General features: G+C 36.5%; 1 protein-coding gene across 3 annotated transcripts in view; it reads right to left on the bottom strand.

Moving 5' to 3' along the window:
* Positions 1-10,000, bottom strand: part of LOC137622238 (transmembrane ascorbate-dependent reductase CYB561-like) — a 335,839-nt gene that overhangs the window by 258,350 nt on the left and 67,489 nt on the right. The window contains exon 1 of one of the 3 annotated variants that reach the window (XM_068352740.1): positions 4,206-4,351. The exons of the other annotated variants lie outside the window; for them this stretch is intronic. The gene's annotated coding sequence lies outside the window, so the exon portion shown is untranslated. Of the gene's footprint in view, positions 1-4,205; positions 4,352-10,000 lie in introns of those variants that run through there. 3 annotated transcript variants of the gene reach the window in all.

Here is a 10,000-nt window from a genome sequence, read left to right as displayed (position 1 = left end):
TTAGGAAGCGTATGCTCGAGAACGACATTAGGAAGTGTATGCTCGAGAACGACATTAGGAAGCGTATGCTCGAGAACAACATTAGGAAGCGTATGCTCGAGAACACATTAGGAAGTGTATGCTCGAGAGCGACATTAGGAAGTGTATGCTCGAGAACAACATTAGGAAGTGTATGCTCGAGAACGACATTAGGAAGTGTATGCTCGAGTGGGAAGTGTATGCTAGAGAACGACATTGGGAAGTGTATGCTCGAGAACGACATTAGGAAGCGTATGCTCGAGAACGACATTAGGAAGTGTATGCTCGAGAACGACATTAGGAAGCGTATGCTCGAGAACGACATTAGGAAGTGTATGCTTGAGAACGACATTAGGAAGCGTATGCTCGAGAACAACATTAGGAAGTGTATGCTCGAGAACAGCATTAGGAAGTGTATGCTCGAGAACAACATTAGGAAGTGTATGCTGGAGAACAATAATTAGGAAGTGTATGCTCGAGAACAACATTAGGAATAGGAAGTGTATGCTCGAGAACAACATTAGGAAGTATATGCTCGAGAACAACATTAGGAAGTATATGCTCGAGAACAACATTAGGAAGTATATGCTCGAGATAATATTGCAATGTTTGCCCATGTTAGAGATAAAAATCACACTATTAATTGGTCATATGCAAAGAAATTGGTTCATTCAAATAACTCGTTGGAAAGAAACATCACAAGAGTTCAGTTTTTGAAAGAAAGCTTATATATCATCAAGAATATTGGACATGGAATATATAACTCTATGCATTTATATACAAAGATATCTACATGTTTTATATAAAAAAAACTTAATTACTTAATATAATATCCACCTATGTGAAATTAATCTTTCAGATCTAGGCTACCATTCACATCTATAGTCAATTCTTTTTAGCGAGGCAGATTTGCACCGACTCGCAGGGGTGCCCCTTTAGCTCGGAAAAGGGCACCCTTGCGAGTCGGTGCAAATCTACCTCACTAAAAAGAATTGACTATAGGTACAATTAATATATACAAATATAGAGTACGTATATGCTTTGCTACTGTGCATTAATATGTTTTATATATGTGCATTGTTACGTACATTATGTACAAATATATGTAATTATATATTTATGTTACAAAGTTATATATGCATAAATCTACATAAGCATGTTAATCATGTGTGGAAGCATGAAAATGGATGTTCGTGCATCGATGCATATGCATACTTACAAATGCATCTATATATGCATTTGCATGCTTATAAGTATATATGTATGATTATGTTTACGTTTGAATTCATATTAATGTAAAGAAACTATCAGATGGCTAATAATTGACTTCCATCCAAAATAAGCCCCACCTGACACCTGGCTAATTAGGTAAGAACTCCACTCACAAATACATCTGAAAATATAAGCCCAGGTAATGTGTTTGGGTGTGGAGTACAGTACATTATGCTTGTAGTCACTGTACCATGGAAAATGTAATACTAATATATATATATATATATATATATATATATATATATATATATATATATATATATATATATATATAAATATATATATATATATATATATATATATATATAATATATATATATATATATATATATAAATATATATATATATATATATATATAAAATATATATATATATATATATATATATATATATATATATATATATATATATAAGTATGGAGACAGGAGCAATTACTCAGGGATAAACATATTGGAGTAGGGAGACGCGTTCTGTCTTTCATCCATTTATTAGCGCCGACGTTTCGTATCAGCTTGATACATTTTCCAGGCTGAAACGACTATAAATCAATTGCGTATCAGTAAAAAGATACTTATACTTATACTTATACGCAATTGAATTGTAATCGTTTCAGCCTGAAAAATGTATCAAGCTGATACGAAACGTCGGCGCTAATAAATGCATGAAAGACAGAACGCGTCTCCCTACTCCAATATGTTTATATATATATATATATATATATATATATATATATATATATATATATATATATATATATATATGAACGTCATTTCCAAATGACGCTAGAGAACATGTCGTATCGTTTGGTTCTATGGCCGGGAGTGACAAGCACCACAAAGCGCATATCGCTTGCAGAATCATCGCGCGAATATCTGGCGGAGACACGGAGTGACGCGTACACGAGGGGATGACTGTATGAATATACATTTAAATACTGACTGTCTCCGTATTACCCGTGATGGAGGAGCATGAGGGATTATGCCTAAGACTGATAGGTACTTATTAGGCGGAGGGAAGAAGGAGAAGGAAAAGGAGAAACAGGGCGAGGGAAGAGGAGGAACAGGGAGAGGGAAAATGAGGAATAAGGAGAGGAACAAGAAGAATAGGGAGAGCAAGGAGAGGAACAGGGAGAGGAAGAAGAGGAACAGGGAGAGGAAGAAGAGGGAGAAGAAGAAGAGGAATAGGGAGAAGAAGAAGAGGAATAGGGAGAGGAAGAAAAGGAATAAGGAGAGGAAGAAAAGGAATAAGGAGAGGAAGAGGAGGAATAGGGAGAGGAAGAGAAGGAAGAGGAGAAACAAGGAAAGGAAGAGGAGAAACATGGAAAGAAAGAGAAGAGGAACAGGGAGAGGATGAAGAGGAACAGGGAGAGGATGAAGAGGAACAGGGAGAGGAAGTCGAGGAATAGGGAGAGGAAGAAGAGGAATAAGGAGAGGAAGAAGAGGATAGGGAGAGGAAGAAGAGGATAAAGGGGAACAGGGAGAGGAAGAAGAGGAACAGGGAGAGGAAGAAGAGGAATAGAGAGAGGCAGACGATAAAGAGAGAGAGGAAGATGAGATTTTAGGAGAAGAAGAGTAATAGGGAAAGGAAGTAGAAAAATAGGGAGAGGTAGAAAAATCAGAGAAGAAGGCGAGTGGATGAAAGAGAATTGGGAAAGGATATAAAGAGGAATCGTGGTATGCAAGCAACTCTCTCCCCCAAGGATTCGCTTCTTTTATTTCAAAGGGATTCGTTAGTTAGCGCCATCTTTATTCTGGCCCAAGGGGGGAGGGGGGGGGGTTAAGGAGGCCTTAAGATAGTGAGGCTGTTGAAAATAATGACAGGAATGCGTATACTCAGATGAAATCAAGGTAAGGGGTAGATGGAGATGGCTTGGACATGCTCTTTAGTTCACCAAACTTCCAACTGGGCTCCACAGAGCACTAGAAGAGTTGGAAGACCCAGACCTACATGCCTGAGGACGATGAAGCGTTAAGTATTTGGAGATGATGATGTCTTAATGATTTCCTTAAAGACATGTTTGATAGCGTATTTATATCTTTATTAGTTTAAGATGTGTTAAAAGAATAAAACATTCTAATGAGCAAGATCTGGTGTTTAATACGTGAGGATCATTACTAAAATCCTAGGAGAGAGAGAGAGAGAGAGAGAGAGAGAGAGAGAGAGAGAGAGAGAGAGAGAGAGAGAGAGAGAGAGCGAGAAAGAGCAAAAAAGAGCAAGAAAGAGAAAGAAAGAGAAAGAAAGAGAAAGAAAGATGGAGAAAGGGAGAGAAAGATGGAGAAAGGGAGAGAAAGATGGAGAAAGAAAAAGAGAAAGATGGAGAAAGAAAAAGAGAAAGATAGTGAGAGAGAGAGAGAGAGAGAGAGAGAGAGAGAGAGAGAGAGAGAGAGAGAGAGAGAGAGAGAGAGAGAGAGAATTTCAAATTCACCTTTAGATTATCTTTACCGAAGTGTATCCTTACAATAAACTTTGCCAACAAATTAATAACCAACGGTGATGCTCGGAAGTAAAAACTTCAAACCTGTTATCTAGATGTTTGAATGTCATACAATACTATGAATGGTTAATACAAATTACTTAGTATCCTATTTAACATCCCCAAAATTACTTACAAAGTCTCCAAACAGTTTCAGTTAAACATAATTTGAGAATTCAACGAAAGTAGAAGTAGATAGTCTACAATGAAATTAATAACTTATTTTGACTGCAAACCAAAATCTCAGTCCTCCTGAGTGTTCAGAATAATCTTCTGAAAAATGCATCAATCAGATGACACAGGAAGAATGCAGTGAATTTAAGCACTTGTACGGTATCAAAACATCAAAACACACTTGTAATATTCGCAATGAACATGCAAAACTTACCTATTCACCACGCTACGAATTTATACCAAACCAGAGTAAACAAAGAGAACTAACCAGTTAGAAAAACACGGAGTTGATACAATGACACGTGTGAAGATAGAAACAGTCTAGAGTATACTGCAGAGTGTAGAGTCTGTCTGAACTCAGTCAACTGTAGTCTGCCTGTAGCTGGTCGAGGTGGAGGTTGGGCAGTAGACTGGGCCACCCATTGCCGCCACGAACGTACAAGTGCACTTCTCGTTAATGTTGCCTCGTTTTACTAGATGGCTTAATACACCCACCCCCCCCCCCTACTTTTCTTTGGAATTCCCGACACTGTTATATTTCTGTCACACTAGGTAATTTATGAAATAAATATGTCCATATTTATAGATTTTGGCCTATATTCTAAGTCTGATTTCACCTTATATGCTAATTATACATTATGTCATCTTACATCTTGTCAAAGAAAAAAAGTATTGAGTAATTAAACAATCAGATTAAACACACACACACACACATATATATATATATATATATATATATATATATATATATATATATATATATATATATATATCACAAGCACACGTGATTTTAATTAATGTAAATATCACCCACGAATGGCATTTAATACCGAATTCTATCTTGGGAAAATATATCCACTTGGAATTCATTTTATGGTAACAGCTTCTGGCCGGGTGGGGATTCGAACCACCACCTGTTCGGCTTGAGACTATGCCTGCAGTGACCATGCCGACTGAGCTATCAAGAGAGATTAAAAGTTTATGACAAGTTCCCGTACATATTCCTGTACGGGAACTTGTCATAAACTTTTAATCTCTCTTGATAGCTCAGTCGGCATGGTCACTGCAGGCATAGTCTCAAGCCGAACAGGTGGTGGTTCGAATCCCCACCCGGCCAGAAGCTGTTACCATAAAATGAATTCCAAGTGGATATATTTTCCCAAGATAGAATTCGGTATTAAATGCCATTCGTGGGTGATATTTACACACACACACACACACACACACATATATATATATATATATATATATATATATATATATATATATATATACACAGACATGGCTGCTTATCTGGGTCTGTACAGCAGGGGAACCCTACTCTCTACAAAGCCTCCACAATCGTTTTATGATGTTCATTCGGGAGCCATTTAACATCTCACAATGCGTATTATTCGCGTAAGATCATTATTATTATTATTATTATTATTATTATTATTATTATTATTATTATTATTATTACTGTCCAAGCTACAACCCTAGTTGGAAAAGCAAGGTGCTATAAGCCCAGGGGCTCCAACAGGGAAAAATAGCCCAGTGAGGAAAGGAAATAAGGAAATAAATAAATGAAGAGAATAAATTAACAATAAATCAATCTAAAAAAAAGTAACGTCAAAACAGATATGTCCTATATAAACTATTAACAACGTCAAAAACAGATATGTCATATATAAACTATAAAAAGACTCATGTCCGCCTGGTCAACAAAAAAGCATTTGCTCCAACTTTGAACTTTTGAAGTTCTACTGATTCAACTACCCGATTAAGAAGATCATTCCACAACTTTGCGACAGCTGGAATAAAACTTCTAGAATGCTGTGTAGTATTGAGCCTCATGATGGAGAAGGCCTGGCTATTAGAATTAACTGCCTGCCTAGTATTACGAACACTGTCAAAACATTCGAGGAGTAAGAGTTCAGTTTCCTCTTGAAAGCCTTAACATCTCCAATTCTTCGGATGTCTCGTGCGAGCCTATTGTATAGTCTCGGGGACGCGTATTTAAAGGCTCTGGAGACTACAGTAGACATGTATCTATATTTAGCATAAAAGTAGACGACTATAGTTACATCCTCTAGGGCTCTTTGAATTTCTACAAGTCTATGAAAAGGAAATGAAAGAATAAGATCAATGTGATATACAGAATTACCGGAAGTTAAATTCGTTTAACGACATCCAATGTTATGTATGGCCATTAAATGTAATTACAGACCATTTTGCTTGCTTGAAAGCATATAGAAAGACTTTCAATTCTGTTTATGTACATATGTGCACTTAAGACTTTTTCGTTGTCATATAAGTTTTTTTTCTTAAGTCATTACTGGGCTCTCAATCCTGTTCAATGTACGCATGCACACCTTCAGACTTTTTCGTTATCATATTTCAATCATGTTCATGTACACATGCACACCTTCAGACTTTTTCGTTATCATATTTCAATCCTGTTCATGTACACATGCACACCTTAAGACTTTTTCGTTATCATATAGTCTGACCTGTTCTTTACAGATTCTCCTCCGTCCTCATACCATACACCTGACAACACTAAGATTACCAAACAATTCTTCTTCACCATTGCACTATAATTGTTCAGTGGCCTCTTTCTTCTTGGTAAGGGTAGAAGAGACTCCTTAGCTATGGTAAGCAGCTCTTCTAGGAGATGGACACTCCAAAATCAAACCATGGTCTTTCACTATCTTGGGTTAGAGTTCTCACGCTTGAGGGTACACTCGGGCACACTATTCTATCCAATTTCTCTTCCTATTTTGTTAAAGTTTTTATAGTTTACACAGGAAATATATTTTTTAATGTTACTGTTCTTAAAACATTTTATATTTCCTTGTTTCCGTTCTTCACTGGGCTATTTTCCCCGTTGGGGCCCCTGGGCTTATAGCATCCTGCTTTTCCAACTAGGGTTGTAGCTTAGCAAGTAATAATAATAATAATAATAATAATAATAATAATAATAATAATAATAATAATAATAATAATAAGCTTTTTAGGCATTATTGTGCTTTCAATCCTGTTTATGTACATATGGGGACTTATTCGTTCTAAAAGTGTTTGAACACTGTGCATGACGATAATAAAAACAACTAGAGGGGCACTCAGTAGCGCGCAGCTTATTTCTCGACCTTTTGCTCGACCTTGACCTTTGACCTTAACATGTATTAATTAGTGTGGATTTTCAAACACTTGAATATGAAAAAAGTTTGAAGTCTCTGTGACAACGATGTCCAAACTTATGGCTGATTACGTGAATTGGACATTTTGCTTGACCGTTATTCTGACCTTTGACCTTCACCTTCCAAAATTTATAATTTCTAGCCTTTTACATAACAGTTAAACCCTGCAAGTTTCATTAATCTACAATCAAAATTGCGGCCAGGAAGTTGTTCACAAACACACACACACATAAACAGGGGCTAAAACACACATAAACAGGGGCTAAAACACTCGCACACAAACAGGGGCGAAAGCAACCTCCTTCTAACTTCGTTGGCGGAGATAATGATGACATAAACAACAAACTTAATCCAAACCAATTGAGGAGGACGGTCTTCAATAAAAGACTCATTGAGCTAAAGAGCCCTTTCTAACGTCACGTACAGATAGAATCAAAAGAACGCCGACACTCAAATCGTCCGACAGATGTCTCTAGTGTTCCCATGACAAAACAGATAAGGAGTTGCTCTTCTTATTAATTCTACGAAATGGGCGGAGCCTTCTCCAGCCTTAGCGAATCAAAGACATTAAAGGGCTGTCTTTGTTAGCAAAAACATACAAATGTTACAAATCGAGTTGCCATATTTGAAATCTGTATTATCATTTGACGTCTCAACTATCCACTACAAATACAACACACACACACACACACACACACACACACACACATATATATATATATACATATACATACACACACACACACACACATATATATATATATATATATATATATATATATATATATATACATATATATATATAAATATCAACACAGCATTGTGCTCAAATAGAAATCAATTTCTACCTAATACTGGGGATCGAACCCTAGCCCCTTCTAATGAAAGGCCAGGTCGCTTCCAACCATGCCACCAGAAGCAATAAAAGAAGTCGGAATCTAACTGATAACTGCATTTGGAAGCGACCTGGCCTTTCATTAGAAGGGGCTAGGGTTCGATCCCAAGTATAAGGTAGAAATATATATATATATATATATATATATATATATATATATATATATATATATATATATATATATATATATATATATATATATATATATATATATATCTGAAATCCAGAAAATATAGTAGAAATTATTGGAGTGTCGTAGGTAATCAATTCTTTCCGTTAACAGCTGCATTAGATTATTTCGATATTAGTCTTGTTCAAGTCACTAATGAAAGAAAAAGTATTTTTAATCATGGTTCGATGTTGTAAAATATTAATATAAAACGCCATACATGAGTTATACAGGTTCAAATGACATTAAGAGAGAGAGAGAGAGAGAGAGAGAGAGAGAGAGAGAGAGAGAGAGAGAGAGAGAGAGAGAGAGAGAGAGAGAGAGTATATTCTTTGAACTTAATCTAGTGAACCTAGTTAATGAAGTAATCTACCATTGCATAAACTCCTTTTTAGAAATTTATTCATATCAAAATTTGGTTTAGCATTATTATACAATGTTTCCAATAGAAAAGATTGTATTATGCTTCCAAAAGCTCATCGTTATATTTCAAGAGATAGATTAACTGCTAAAGACCTTTTCCAGGTTTTAGATATAGATTGCATAATTTCCTAATACGTAAGGATACTTTACTGTAAAATACTTCCCAAGTCATTCATATTCAAGGAGATGCGTCGTGTCAAGTCTTCACACCCTAAACCACTAATCCTTTATTCACAAGCGAGAAAAAAACTCCAAGAAGCTGAGAAAAGGCGCTCTTGATAAAGAAACGAACTCGTAGGTAAGCTGCGAAAATTGGAACGAGTTTATCAGAGACGAGTAGTACTATGAAGGGAGAGGATATGTAACGGCTCCTCACCTATCCTCCTTAGATTCCTAGACTGGGTTAAGTCTGTTTTGCAGATATCTATGGTTATCTTAGGATACGTCCCTGATTATACACGATATTATTATTATTATTATTACTTGCTAAGCTACAACCCTACTTGGAAAAGCAAAATGCTATAAGCCCAGAGGCCCCAACAGGGAAAATAGCCCAGTGAGGAAAGGAAACAAGGAAAAAATAATATATTTTATGAACAGTGACATTTAAATAAATATTTCCTATATAAACTATGAAAACTTTAACTAAACAAGAGGAAGAGAAACGAGATAGAATAGTATGCCCGAGTGTACCCTCAAGCAAGAGAACTCTAACCCAAGACAGTGGAAGACCATGATACAGAGGCTATGGCACTACCCAAGACTAGAGAACAATGGTTTGGTTTTGGAGTGTCCTTCTAGAAGAGCTGCTTACCATAGCTAAAGAGTCTCTTCTACCCTTACCAAGAGGAAAGTGGCCAGTGCATAGTTAGGATAGTCGTTTCCGGGGGTTGGAACCCCGTCATACCTGACGGTAATTCTCTCGTAATATCAATCGCAGAAATATGATACAGTAGGAAGCTGCCCAAACTTCCATCAGGACGACATGGCTCGAGCCCAAAAATAGTGTACCAACCGTGTGTCACACGATCGTACATAGTTCATTTTGTGCTTGTATCTTCGCTCTCCCCTCGCACTGAAAAGAACCAGAATAAACATGTCTGCTTTTCTCCTCTATAACAGTGTCGAATTTTAAACATGAAAATTCTTGTTGCCTTGAGCTTTCGCATATAAAGGAGAGTGTTCTATAATAAACTCACTCAGTTGCTTTCATCCTGTCTTTGAGTCACAACCTTCTCTCGGCCCGTCACAATAGATTCTCCCTACGTCAAATTCCGTTTTTTTTTTTTTTTTTTTTTTTTTCTACATTCCCTCTCGTTGAGCTTTGCCTTCTCACCGTCTGTGATTGTGGCCAAGAATGGTAAGTATTGACACTTGAACTAATATTCTTAACA

Source organism: Palaemon carinicauda, chromosome 29 (assembly GCF_036898095.1).
Source record: "Palaemon carinicauda isolate YSFRI2023 chromosome 29, ASM3689809v2, whole genome shotgun sequence".
NCBI lineage: Eukaryota > Metazoa > Arthropoda > Malacostraca > Decapoda > Palaemonidae > Palaemon > Palaemon carinicauda.
Note: the sequence above shows the minus strand (reverse complement) of the source record. Positions and strands in the feature narration are given on the sequence as shown.